This window comes from Larus michahellis, chromosome 8 (genome assembly GCF_964199755.1).
Source record: "Larus michahellis chromosome 8, bLarMic1.1, whole genome shotgun sequence".
In the NCBI taxonomy this organism is placed as follows: domain Eukaryota; kingdom Metazoa; phylum Chordata; class Aves; order Charadriiformes; family Laridae; genus Larus; species Larus michahellis.
In genome coordinates, this window is record NC_133903.1 from 54559408 (window position 1) to 54573738 (window position 14331).

A 14331-nucleotide genomic window follows, 5' to 3' on the forward strand; every position below is an offset into this window, starting at 1 on the left:
CCTGGGATACGTTCCTTAAGTGCATCATACTGGCATCTGGTACCGAGGTGTTTACTTAAGATTCCCCTTCCCGAAGCCGTAGAGATCCTCTTCTACATCTGTTATTCAGTAAAGGATAAGACACTTCAGGCTCAGCTTTTTTCATGGGATATGCAAGCAAACACTTCTCACCTACCCTCCACTATACCTGCATTTCTCTTATTCTTAGTGAGCTGGCCCCTTATGAAGCCAGGAGTAATGGATTTCTGGAGGGGAATGCCCATGGACCTGCTGCTTATGATCATTAACTGCCTTCAGCTGCTGTAGACCACTGGCATTTAAATATCCAGCTAAAGAAGTGGACCTTCCCTTCAGAGTGATCCCTAAACAAGGGGATCCTGCTGAGAACAGCCTGCTGGGGGTACAGAGGAAGCTTTTTCCTGGGGATTGATATCAGCGTTGCTCCAGGCTCTGGGAAGTGGTCCCTCCTATAGTGAAGTCCCACAACGAGAAAAGACTGAGGTACCTGAAAGCTCTCAACAAACAGCTCCTCTCTGGCCAGTCGGGACCTGAAGCTCTGTAGCTCTCACAAGGCTCACTCACTCCTGGTATGTGCCCAGCGTGGGGGGAGGCTGTGGTAAATGCACCCGCTGGGGTGAGATGCGCTCCCAGCCCTCAGCATCCCCCTTCCTGGAAGCTGCCCAAGCACAACGTGAGCCAAGCACATCTTAGGAGGTACCGGGGGCCGTCTTTCTGGTGGCAACAGTGGCTCTCTGCTCATATGTAAGTAGGGGAAATGGCAGACTTTAAATAACAAATTTTCGCTGATGCCTTTTGCTATTTTTACAACGCATTTTAAAATAAATGAGAGATTAACACAGAAAAAAAGTACTTAAGGTGCATGCTCAGTAACTATTTTTTCATAACGTTTTAATGGATTCAGGGTTGAGCTCCACTAAAATCTGGATTTATTAGAAACGCTCCATGCATTTCAATGGAGTTTTTCCTCATGAATCTAGATATTTTACATTATTTCAATAGAGCTGACCCTCTGATTCATTAGAAATGCTCCAATATAACCAATGGAGCATTTCTAATGATTCTGGTTTTACAGCAAGTCCAAGGGTCAGCTGTACTGAAAACAATAGTCCTAACCTCTAGGTTTATTAGAAAAATGCTTTGTGTCTCAATGGAGCATTTCTAATAAATCAGATAAATAGGGATCTCCCACAAAAATACTCTACTGGTGCAACAGCCAAATGGATTTGTTGTTATGGAGATCTTCTGAAAACGAAGATTGTTTAGCAGACCTTTTTGTTGCTCATCCTAGTGTAATCCCCTCCTACCTAGAGTTTAGGTCTTCACCATTAAAAACTTAGTAAATATTCCTTGTAATGCCATCAGGCTGAGAAACAAACATTGCTGTCTCCAACTCTCAAGCTCTCACTTCGCTGCAGAAGACACTATGGCATGGCCAACTGGCACGATGGAAGAGCTGTAGTTGCCAGGTTGGGGTTCAGGGTTTGGTGCTGTGCCGCGGGCTGGGATGGGTCCTGTCACACCCTGCTCCCTGCCTCTGCTACAGGAATAGGGAGAAAGGGTGAGTGTTAAAACAGCTCAGCAGTGGGTATCACCATTGGTCCACTATGGGTGCACGTGAAATGTAACCACAGCAGATAGCATTGAGATATTTATTTTTTTTTAGACCTTTAAGCTTTTTTCCCAAAGTTCTCATTTCACCAAAAAAAAAAAAAAGTCATGAAATGCATGGGCCATCAAGCCAGGCCACAAAAAAGATATAAAAGTAACTAACTCACACATACCATCTCGACAGGCCTCTCTCCACTCACCAGAGCGTCATGTCACGCAGAAGTTACAACTTCTGGGCTGAAGCTGCGGAGACCCATCACCATCTCTTTGGATCACCCTCCAGAGGAACCGCTCTCCTCCTTGTGTGTGTGCCTGGGTACGAGTGAGTGTTTGTACGTACATATGCAGAGGCTCTTTGGAGGGTGTAGGGAGTGTAACCATGTCAGGAGACCCTGTCGGTGCGCAGGTAGGCTGGGTGGCACGTCACAGGAGCTGCGGTGAGAGCCTGGCGGTGAGACCTCCTCTGTAGCAGCGCTCCTTCTTGGCAGGAGGAGATTCTGCACGGCCAGAATCCTGCCAGCAGGACCAGGAATCACAGGCGCCCGCTGATGAGCTTATGTGTTGATCCAGTCCAGCAGGAGTAAATGCCTTTGCTGTGAAATGCAAAACAAGCCTTGGTAAGCTGAGACAAAGCTTTCTGTTGAGGAGGAAAGGCCAATGAGATAATTTCAATGACTCAAGATTTGGTTAGAATGTTCCGTATTTATTGAGTATGTTCTGTGCCGTCCAGATATTTCCCTGTGGTTCAAATACCATACATAAACCACAGTTGCTGTGTTTGGCTTCCCTGTTCTCTCTGCGTGAATTGCAAATCCTCAGCTAAAAGCCAGTTAGTCTCAGTGTGAACAGTATTCCAGCCCTCTTCCCTGCGCTCCCCAACAACTTCAAGAAATCTGCTGACCAGTTTCTCTGAAAGCCTGAAAATAAAACATGCTGCAGTGGTGACAAATCCACACAACCCGAAACTCCACTTTCAAAATGATTGGTGTGTCTGAGTGGGTCTCTCTTTTTTTTTTTTCTTTTTTTTTTTTTTTTCCTTCTCAAGTTAGATGATTTTACCCAGCAGTGAAAACTGAGAAATTCACAATGGAGTCAAACAAAGGGAATTTTACCTATGGGATGCTGGATGTCTGCCCATCTGCCTGGTGCTTGAATACAGGACTGTTTTGTTGCCTGAGTGTGGGAAGATGCCGAACCTGTCTGCTTAAGTTACTGGGAGTCCTTCATGAGGATTATGTGTGTGACCACCACTGATTTCCCTCTTCCGTGATTTCTCCCCCTGCACAAGTTCGTGCTGCCGGCATGGTTGTCCTCTAAATGATAAGCAAGTTCTTTAGCAAAAATTACAGGTGAGGGTGGGAGGCTGGTTGGGCAGGAGGATTATAGCAAAACCAGCAATGGGATTTCAAGGCTTTTCCTACCCTGGAGGCACTGGCAATATCACCACCAGGCAACCTCCTCCCCCTACCCACTCAAATGAGATACAGCAGTTTATCATGTCAAGCCTTGCTGCCGAGCGCTGTGTCTGGGGCCTCTGGCTGTCAGAGGCAGGATTTCATCTCGGGGTCCCTAAGGCCATATAGAAAGCCTAAAATGTTCATTTGTGTTTCTTATTGTCTGGCCAAATCTGTGTGTGCTTAAAAAATATCCGGAAGTTTAAAGGCTAATCCCTGATTATTGTGGTCTAGAAATTTACTCGGTATTTTAAGAAGTTAAATACATTTATTATTATAAACAGCAATGCCTTTGTCAGCTCTTAGTTACTGCATATAAACTGTTTACATACGAAATGTTTCCTTCTGTGATGTTACTTCCTGAGATCAATCTCTCTCATTACATTTTTGCAACGCGGCTCCATTAATGATAAATATCACTATACAGGTCTAATTCATAGAGGTACCTGTAAAGATGTATTATGCACGAGTACATACGCATATGGGAATTTCTACCTCGGTTTATCAGAATTTACATGTGTTTGTGTGCATATATGCCATAGACAGTATTCCTATAATAATCAGCGTGGGCATATGTGTTAATAACGTATAGATTTATGTGCCTTATCTATATCTGCAACGTATCTGTGTAGCCATAACTTACTCTGCTGCTCAGAATTTATTTCAGCTTTCCACATGAGCTCTTTTAAACAATGCTAATTGTTTCAGAACCAAAATCGTTGATGATAACTCTTTTAGGAATTGTCATGTTGTCTATAAATATTTAGCGACTGGATTGTATTTGCCAATGTATTCTTGTATTACAGATGAAAAGGTAGCATCTGCTGAAATTAAAAGTGGCCACATTTTCGCTGTAGCTTAATTAAATGCCAAAATTTATCTACATTAACAACAAAGTGGTGAAATTTATTGATCAATTCACATGATATAAGTTGACAAATGGCCCGAGCAATTTCCATAATTTTCTACACGTGTTAAAATTTGTAATGGAAAAAAAAGACTCCTATATTAACATTAAATGTGAGACGAAAGGGGGATGTGGTAATGGGAGCGGGTGCCCCGGGGCAGTGAGCTGTGTTTTCCGTGCCCTGTCCAGGCGGAGGCTGTTTGAGCCCTGTACAGATGGGCCTTTGACAGTCCTACAGCTGTTCTCCTAATTGTCCATTAAGTGTTCTATTGATTCTCTGATTCAAAGTACATGTCTTTCAGCTCAAGCTATCGTGTGAAGTGGCAGACACATTCCTCCTAGAATGACAGAGCTGCTTGAAACCTAAAAATGTGGGCTGCCAGTTTCAATTGAGGATCCCGCTTTCAAAGGAGAAGGCTTGGTTAAAGGAGCTTTGTAATAGCTGGTTAGATTTTAGTTTCTAAACTTTTAGCATCAATCAATTAAAGCAGCAGCAGCACGAAAAGTTTTAATTCCTTGTTAAGCGGCAGGGATCGTACCTGGCTGATAAAGTGCTGCCTGAGGATACCGGGTCGCAATAATAAAGATTAGATTTTGTTTAGCTGAATGCAGATTTATTCTTTTTGTTTTCCTCAGGCCCCCTGACATATGTAATGATATTCTCATTTGACTTGCAAGTTCACTTCTAGCATTTTTTTTTAAAGGAAGATCATCTGCAATTCCAGATTATGCCAGTCAGAAGCCTGTTTAAAATCATCTTCCTTTAATCTGAAGAGTGAAAGATAAGATGCATATCTGTTGCAAGGACCATAAATCTTCAAAGAAACAAATAGCCATAGATAAAACTGTAAAAGTTATTTAGTTCTCTTCCGAAAGAGGTTTATTAATCTAAAATTTCCAGTCCATTGTGTCATGATTTGGTTATCGCACTGTATCTCATTTCTTGCAATTGTGTAAGCCTTGTGTATCAAGCAAAGAGATGAGAGCCTCATAGCTTAAACTTGATCAGTTGTATTCAGATATATCACTAGAGCTAGGAATAAAAAAAAATAATAAATTGAAATATAAAAAATAGCCAGCTGAGCAGAGATTTGGACTGTGCATGAATTTTTATTCAGAATGTTTCCTCTTGTTTTACTGAGATGTGTATGAGGTGATTTTATTATTAATTTGAAACTGAATTTTAAATTCTTGTTTGTCTTTTTAAGGCATAATTCCTGCTAGAAAGAACACAAACAAACTGTTTATAGACTTACTGCTCGGGAACCATCCGCAGCAGTCGTGCACAAAATGAGCTTTTCCCATATACCATCACTTCTATTTGCCTTTATATTTTTCTTTTTAAAAATCCCCATCATTTAAATGAGACATGAAACTGTTTCCGATAAAGCTTAAAATAAGGAGAATTATTTCTCCTCAAGAAGATTTTTATCCTTTATAGTTAATGAAAAACCACTCTCCTGTGAACGTTTAAGATCTGCTTATTCTTTAATCATCCCTCCTTATATCATTGCCCCTGTTAGTTTTTGCACCACAGCAACCTTTGTGTGGTTGTATTTCGGATAACCTTTCCCTCCCGATCCCTACTGGGGGGGTTTGGTAGTCAGAGTCACCAACGTGGAGGCTAACAGATGACTTGGACCCATCAATCAAATTAGTTACAGCCTTTTAATTTAAACAAGAAGCTTGCCAATTTGAAGAGAGTTAGATTTTTTTTTTTTTGGTAACCTTAACCTATTTGTCTTTGGGACATCAAATTTACAAGCATCGGCAATGTTTAATCCTAAGAAGTGAATGCACTAACTAGATGGGGATTCCAGGAATACAAACAAAATTTCTACTCATGCATCAAAGGTAAACACAGAAAAGAAGGAAAAAAGAAAAAAAAAAAAAAAGGAAAGGAAAAAAAAATAGAAGAGAGTATGTAAGGGGAGGCATTTGACATTTTATAACCAGACTTTCTCTCCCTATTCCATAAAAAAGAATATGTGTCAAATTACAGAAGTAGCGTAGGAAGCTGTAGAATATGTTACAAGGCGCCTTTTCTCATTTTAAGAATGTAAGTTTTGGGTTCGAGGCATGGGGCCAAACACTAAAAGCCTCTTGCATCAAGGGGACTGTAAACCACCCAGTTGTTTTCACCATCAAAAGAGGAAACTGAAGAGTCTCTTTAATACAATAAACCACACCGTGATACCTGCAAAACATTTTGTAAATCTCTTTTGATTCCAACGCTGTCAATTACACCGTTAGCCAGTTTTTTAAAAAGATTTTTAGAAGCTTTCAACTGTAGACTTTTGTCTTGTTGAATGAACTTCAGCTACACTAAATTTTAAGTAAATTTGTGATGACTGAGCAATATACATTGGCTGAGCTAGAATCCAATAACCCACAGGACAAATTAATTTTCAACAAAAAGGGCAGAAACCTCAAGTGCCATGAGTATATGGAATCTCAGTCTATCTCTCTGGAGCCATTTTTGCAAATCACTACAGCTATTCATAATCTAAATCAGTCTCCTTTAGCAGCAGAAAGATCTTTTTTCATGACAAAACAGAAGATGACATTCATTAGTGCCTAACTTGCATAAGCTACCTTAAATTTATTGGTGCTCTTATACTTATCTGGGTAAGAATTCCTTTGTCTACAGCTATAGGAAAATTCCGGACGTACTACTTAAAAATATAAATTGTCACTTTTATCAGAACTTTTGGCAGTTTACTTTATTTTAGAAGTAAAACTGGTGGTTAAGCTTTTAAGACTTCCAATGGGCGTTGTTTCAATCATGGTTAATATGCACCCAGGATAGCAATACCAATATAAGGGAGCAGTTGTACAAAAATCTAAAGAACTGTCGCTGCCTGGAGCACCGGGTCCTAACTTTTCCCTGTATTTAAGCACAACTTACGGTGTTACAGAAGAATCCTATGATTTATGTGGGGATTCAGGGTAGAAGGCCAAACCCTCGGCTGGTGCAGTTGGTGGATCGCTACAGAATTGCCTGGACAGTGTCTCCCTCTTCTCCTCTGATGGACCATTTCTTACACGGAAGGTCTACCGGGCCATACCAACCCACCTGCAAATATCCCAGATCCTACAGAAACCGCAGCACCTGATTATTGTAAAAATGCACATTCAAGTCAGTATATAGGAAATAAAATATAAATGGATTTGCTTTAATGCGATGCAAGTGAATACTGGTCTTCATCCACCTGTTTTATAAACTCCATTTCCTGTCTTGGGTACAGACTGTTAATTCTTAAATGCCTTTAGCTTGATGTCTCCTACTTGGGATACAACTGCAGGAAGTATTGTGACCTAAAGATTGACATACGTGTCATTTATACAAGTGCTCTTTATTTCTTCATGCAGAAAAAAGTGGAATAAGCATCTGTGGCAGCATTTGTTAAAGCCCGGATAAAGCTAAATGATCACAGAGTTGCTCTGGCCTCAAAACATACGAACATGCTTTCAATTACAATTTCTTTTATTGGGTGAAAGTGGACGGGGATGTTTGAACGACAAACGATAGATATAAAATAATGAGGATGTTAGTGGCTATGCCTGCTCCTTCTTTCGGGGTGGAATGACCTCTTGTGGTAGGTCCCACACTGCCAACAGAAGATGGTAAATCTACTGCAACGCAAGCAGCAGCTATTTAGGCTTCAGAAGGTGAAGATGTGATCTCAGACACAACTGCTGTTATGGAGCTCTAACAAGTAAGTTTCAAATGGCCAAAGATAGGTTGTGTTGCTCAAAATGTTTTCTGGATTCTGTTCCTAGTTCTCGAATTTCATTGCTGAGAACAACCCCAAAAAGTAAGTCCCAAATTACTTGCAGCCCAAGACAACAAAAGGAACAGTTCCCACAGAACCTAGCAGCTGGTCTGAAGCAAATAGAGCTGTGTCTTTGTCTTTGTAACTTCTAGGGGATGGGTCAACACTATTTGGGTCCCAAAAGGACTTTTGAAATGAGTACATTTCAAAAGTGCTCCTCTTCTTTTATCCTCAATTGTAGTCATAATCCTTTGCTATTGACTGCTTTTCCTGTAACTAGGAAATTCCCAGGAATAATGTGGATTAATAATTTTGGATCTATTGCAGGCTGTGGTAATAGGTAAATGAGACTAATACTTAGCTACAGAAGACATATCAGAATTAACATTGTCTTTATGTATCCATATGTTTAGGAAATCAAGCTAAAAGAAAAAAATAAAATTACTTATCAAAGACTCCTACCAGGAGCATTTTATCTGCTGTCTTCGTTCATCAAGCACAGATCCTGCCTCAGATGGAGTGAGAGCATTCAGATTTAGGGCTGGAAAATGTAACAGAGATTTCGTGGTGTAGATGGAAAAATTCTTATTAATTGTTTTTGCACATTTTTTTTACCCCAAATTTGAGTACCAGTTCAGGTGAGCTCTTATTTTGGGCTGTCTTTCTTTGGAGAAAAGGCAGCTGTGTAATTCTTGTTTTATCACCTACATGCTATTGCTGGGTCGGCCTCAGTGGATGACCTTGGCTAGTCATTTCCTTTCGATAAAGTGGCAATTGGGCTATTTACTCCCTTCCCATAGGTGCTAGGAAGCTTAATTAATATCTGCTTTGAGATTCTCAAAAGGTGCTAAAGTGTTACTATATACTAAAAACAATCTTTGTAGCTCTAAACATAGAAGAGAAAAGGGACTATTAACTAGCTGTCAGTCTGGAAGGTGCTGTATGAAGCGTACGGGGTGAGTGTATAAAGTACTGCCTCGATTCCTGAAAGCAGAGACCTTTCTGCAATGACCCTTCTCTATGACTCTCATCTCTGTAAAACAGTTTTCCCATCCAAGCTCCAAACACTTCCAAATGACTCTCTTATTTTCCTCAGGAATGACTCAGCCTATTTTCTTCAGGAAACAGGGGAGCACACTTGCGATGGAAGACGAGCATCACTCGATGGGAAGGAACACAACTTGCTTCATGAGATCTGAACACAGAACAGAAATCCTGTTGCAGGAGCTTCCCTGGTGCTCCTGTACACCTTGAATGTGCAATCTGCAGCTTTTTATCAAACCGTATGATTTATGAAATACGGATGGCTACGCACTGATGCCTCAGCGCAGCTTGGCTATGCTCGATGGCTCTCTCACCTGAAGAATGTGGATGACGCTCATGGTTAGTCAAGAGAAGCTGCCAAGCATCCTCTGATATATAGTACAGAGATTGCAGCGCACAGAACTTGTAAGAAGAACGAAATCAAGTTCTTGGCCTCCAGGCATTACCATGTATCTGAAACCAACCTTCAAAGAAAGTTATTACACCGGAGTGAGAGCAGATCAAATCAGACCGCAATGTTTGCTTATTATTGTCAGTTTTCAAACCGCAGCCCATGCTATCGCTGAGCAATTTGTCCTTTGATTTGAAGCTGATTGAGAGCAGAACAAAATGGCTCAATTATAAAGTTACCATAGCCGGATCTCTTTACAAGTGAGCCTAACTTAATTTCAGCTCTGCCTCGTTCTGAGGAAATCTCTGCTGTAATTTGGCAATCTTCTCAGGATGGTCCTGAGGGGGTAGCATAAAATAAGAAGGCAATTCACTTCCATCAGGCTTCTGGGTTTGCAGCTTAAGCTGATGGTATTGAAATGAAGGTGAGATTTGTTTAAACCTCTTCTGGAGTGAAACAGCCATTTCCAGCTGCTGCCATATCTCAGCGTGGAGTGGCAGTAGGGAGGGGGGATGGAGTTTAGGTGCAGGCGGGATGAGATGATCCATACAAAAATTCAGCATGTTCTCCTGGAGAATAGTGAGGTTCTTGAAAACTGAAATTAGAGTGATTCACACCGTCCTCTTTGGAGCATATAAAAATCATATGCTTTAAAATAAAAGAAAAAAAGAGAAAAAAAAGCTGAAAGAATGGAGGTAAGACTCTGCAAACTCTGTTCCACCCAAAAAACCACCGAGATGGCTAAGCACAGCCCCAGTTAGATGGGTCAGGATTGTTCCCTTTCCTGAGGGTAATGGGAAGGGAGTGGCCGCTGACTGCTGGTCCTTGGGGTGTTCAGCAGTGTTCTGCTAGCCCAGATGCCCAGCGAGATTCCTGATTGGAAAGCTAAGAGACGTACAGCTTACAGAGGTGCAAGTAGGAAGCGTGTAAGTGTTAGAAAGCAACTACTGCAATGAATGCCCAAGAAGACTGGCTTTTAGCCACCACGTGTACTTGCCATATGATTGTTACAGCCTTTAGACAACTGAGGTAGCCCACGCTGCCCACTCGCTCTCTTTTTCTTAAAGATTTGGGGAAGTGACTCAAAACATTAGTTAAAATTTAATAAAAGCATTAATAAAAAAATTAAAAATTAATCAAAGCATTAATAAAGGGAAGTTGTTTCATCTCCAACATTTATGTTAACCTACAACAGAGCTCAAGTATTTCCCAAACATGAAATACTTCAAATACTGCAGGAGGAAAAGAAGGGTTTAGCTTAGGAGGGCGCTTGGTAGATAGACATAGTCTAGGAAAGCACTGAGGTAGCTCCGTCCTGGGTGTTACCAACTCAAGACTATGGAGCTCAGAGACCGAGTGGCTCTTTTGATCACCAAAGTAGTCCCTTTTGGTTAAAGATGAGGCTGGTGCTGAGCTGTCTAGCTAATTTAATGACACGCTGTGGGCTGCATGTGCTGCTGCAGAAGCGGGGGTACGGACTCTGGGGCCCGCGGTGCCAGTCAATATTTGCGAGGGAAGCAATTCCTTCCCTCTGAATCATCATGATTTTAGAGGTTACCTTGCTTCCGCCACGCTTTGAGTGGTTACCCTGTTGTCTTCTGGCACAATGGCAGCACCACAGTGGAATCATTGCTCTGTTGTCCGCAGGCAACATGTCGCTGGGTCCTCTCTAGGAGTGTTGCTGCGCTGTCAGGGCCTTTCCCTGCCAGAGGTTTCTCTCTGTCTCTGCTACAGCTGCTCACTTCCTCCCTTAATTTTAAGTCTTTTCAAAGCCTTCAGAATCGAAGGACTGAGTATTATGAATGAATGAAGCCCCCCTCCCCCAGAGAAACCACCACACACCCCAAAATCAAGCCACGACGATTCAGTGCCTAGGCTCATTTGTGCTGCACCTCACCAGAATTACACACGAGCAACTGCACCTTAGTGAATCTTAAAACAAAAATGACCCCGTATAAGAAACTTCCATGGGGTCATTTTCAAAAGGAACATGGAGAGAAAAACACAAAGCCTGAAGTAAGCACCAAAAAAAAGAAAAATCAGACAATACCCACCTGCACATCTAGAAAAAGATTTTGGCAAGAATTAGTACGTGTCGCCCAGTCTGTGTGTTACCTCTGCATACATTTACTTTATTTTTTTACACTGCCATGTCAAAGCATCTAGAACTTGACATCAGACACCAAACAAACCTTTGCGGAGAAGTGAGCTTTTGCAAAAAGACAAATAATCCTTTTAACTTGTGACCACGGTTAGCATGCACATTTCCGTGCACTTCACAAGTGGTGAATGAGAGCTCTGATTAAACATGATACAAAAAGAGCTTGCAAGTAGCACTGTTTACTAACATTTCAATTTCTATGCCTCATTTATTAGACTTAGAATAAAAAGGTTAGAGGGGTGTTTGGGATTGTCTTTAACCTTGATGATATTTCCACTGAAGCAGCATAATGGCTCTTAATTGCTTAAGTGAAGAGAACATGTTGACATGTCCTTCTTTGTGCTTAAAGCTCTGTGCCTAAACCATTATGCTAATTCAAGCATTATATACACCAAAGTATTTATGGGACTGACACAAGTGATGTTGCAGGTAAAGGGCTGTGAAATGGTCTGTAAACAGAGAGAATTGATTCCAGGCCCAAAGCAATGCTGTTAAAGTCACAGACATTGAACAGCCAGCCCTACAATTTCTATCCAGATTGTCAAACTGGGTCAGACAGTGTCAGCAGGGCTGCCATTATAGATCAGATGGGTGGCTTTAATAATATGTAAACCAACCACATAAACGCAAATTAACATGGAAGCAATACGGACTTGACTGGGGCCTTTTTTTTTTCCTGTGCGCAGCAGTTTTGGTCACAGAATACTCAGTTGTAACATTTGCTAAAACATTTAGGTGTTTATAAAAAAAAAAAAAGAGAGAGAAGAATATCAGCAGTACGACTCGTTACTGCTTTTTAACCTAGTCAAGAGAGCAGCGCTGCAATTTGAAGGGATCACAAAGAATGTGTACATCATGTGTACATCATGTGAACCTTTGTACAAAAAGAAATAGGCCAGTTCAGGGGTTTCATTTGCTTATCCGACATATGAAGCTGCGTAGTTTGTATTTTCCTCCTTGGGTCGAAGGCTAACGGTGCGGTTTTACCTGATGCTGAAATAATTTATTATCTTGCTTGTTTTATTACTAATAACCCGCAGTTTTTGGCACTGAATAGAATTTTGAAAATACAGTTTCCTTTAAGCCCTGCATCTAATTTATTGTTTGCATTTCACTAATTTTAGACAGCTAAATGAGACTGATGAGCTCTGCCCCTGTTTCTACTTATTTTTATTTTTGGTTCTGGAGTACTAGGACTGACACTTTTCTGTTTAGTTTTAAAACAGTATAAAGTAATGGCTTAGTCTCTATATCTTTCTTATACACTCAGAGCAGGTATTTCACCGATTTTGATTTTTTTAAATGTCATGAGAACAGTATCATTCATCCTAGACCTCACATGTAAAATGTAAACCTCAGAGGGAAGTCCTGTATTCACAGCAGTCTGTAAAGCATTATCATACTTTGGTGATCATTTAAATGACAAAATAATTTAGATAAATACGAAATAACAGGTTTCATAACAACTCTTTTTATAAAAAGAAAACATAAATGTTTACCTTGAATTCACTGCAGTGTCCGTTGAAGCTGATCCTTCAATAAAAAAGAAAATTGAGGTTCAACAGACCTGATTATAGATAAAAATCTAGAAAAATATGGAATAGTTGTACCTATTTCTTCATAGAAGAAAAGCTATGTATTTTCCAGCAAAGCATACCTTGGTCACGCATCAGCATTTTCTCTTTTTTCCACCCTGGGATAGTGTTGATTTAATGTCATTTTATAGATTGCTGCATCGCTAAAAGAATTACACTGCAAAAACATCGGATGACCGTGCTACTCAAAAAGATTTTGGAACTATGCGTCTGAGATGAGCTTGGCCATTGAGATTACCAGGATATTCATTGCAGTCTGACATTTCTGGGATCAAATATATAATATCATAACAAAATATTTGATGAGTGTGAAGACATGTATTTTTTAGTTTAGATGTTGGAATAGCAGAAGGTGCTGGGGCCATTTAACCCCAGGAATTCCCTTCAGTTGTGAAGGAAGTAATTTTGCAATATTCAGAAAAGTCAAATAGACGGATGAAGGCCTTGTAATAACTGAAGGGAAGGGGAGTTACATTAAGAGACTGAAATAGGATGCAGGACCCAAAGTGGTATCAAAGATTGCCTTTGTGAATTTGAGCAAGACACTTAATCTAAATCTCACTTTTCTATCTGTAAAATGGGACTGACAGTATTTCCTCTCCTATTGAGATAGCTGGACAGACAGGGCTCGTCCTAGCTCCTCGTCCAGTGGGTCCTCCCTCCTCCTCCTCCTCCCATTCAAATATCCACGGCTCTTAGCTACTTCTCACAAATATATATGTATCACCCGAAAGAGCCTGTTTGGAAAATGGGTTTCCAAAATATGACAGAAGATATTTTTGTCTGTGTTTATACTAAATGGCAGTATGTTCATTCCTTTTAAAATGCTGTTAGGCTATTTAAGATTTATACGTTTACTGAGTGGTCACTATCAAGTTGAAAAATGATATGTATTATCTTCAAAAGCAAATTTTCTTGCCCGGTATGATCAACAGCCCTTGAACTGTAAGAATTCTACCAGACTAAAATATGTTGCAACATTTCTTTAAGTTACTTGCTTTCTGTTTTTCTCTCACCTTGGGAAATGAAAACAGAACAGGCTGCCTCACACTCACTTCTCAACATTTTTAATTTCAAGGGGTTTCAGCTTTTCTTGCCAGCGTAAGATGCCAAATGGGGAAATGAAGGCTCCTATAAAGCAAAACAATGTAAAGTGAAACAGATCCTTTGAAAAGAATTAGTTCAGATCAGCTGTGTTTTTTTAAAGAATAACATAATTGTCTGGGTTTATATTTATAATTACATTAAATGTGCTATGGTAACATGTAATGTGACAAATCAATAAGGTCTTCAGATTCCATTTTTAATTGTACTGTGGCTGAAGGTAATAGTCCTGTGGCAATGCAAAATTCCCAGGTGCTGAGAATGATATTC

At 40.5% G+C, this 14331-nt stretch overlaps 1 long non-coding RNA gene across 1 annotated transcript; it reads left to right on the plus strand.

Moving 5' to 3' along the window:
• Positions 1 to 409: 409 nt before the first annotated feature.
• On the plus strand, positions 410 to 3928 carry LOC141747639 (uncharacterized). Its single transcript, XR_012588784.1, has 3 exons — positions 410 to 762; positions 1814 to 1945; positions 2675 to 3928. It is a non-coding gene; the product is annotated as an uncharacterized LOC141747639 (long non-coding RNA).
• Positions 3929 to 14331: the final 10403 nt, after the last annotated feature.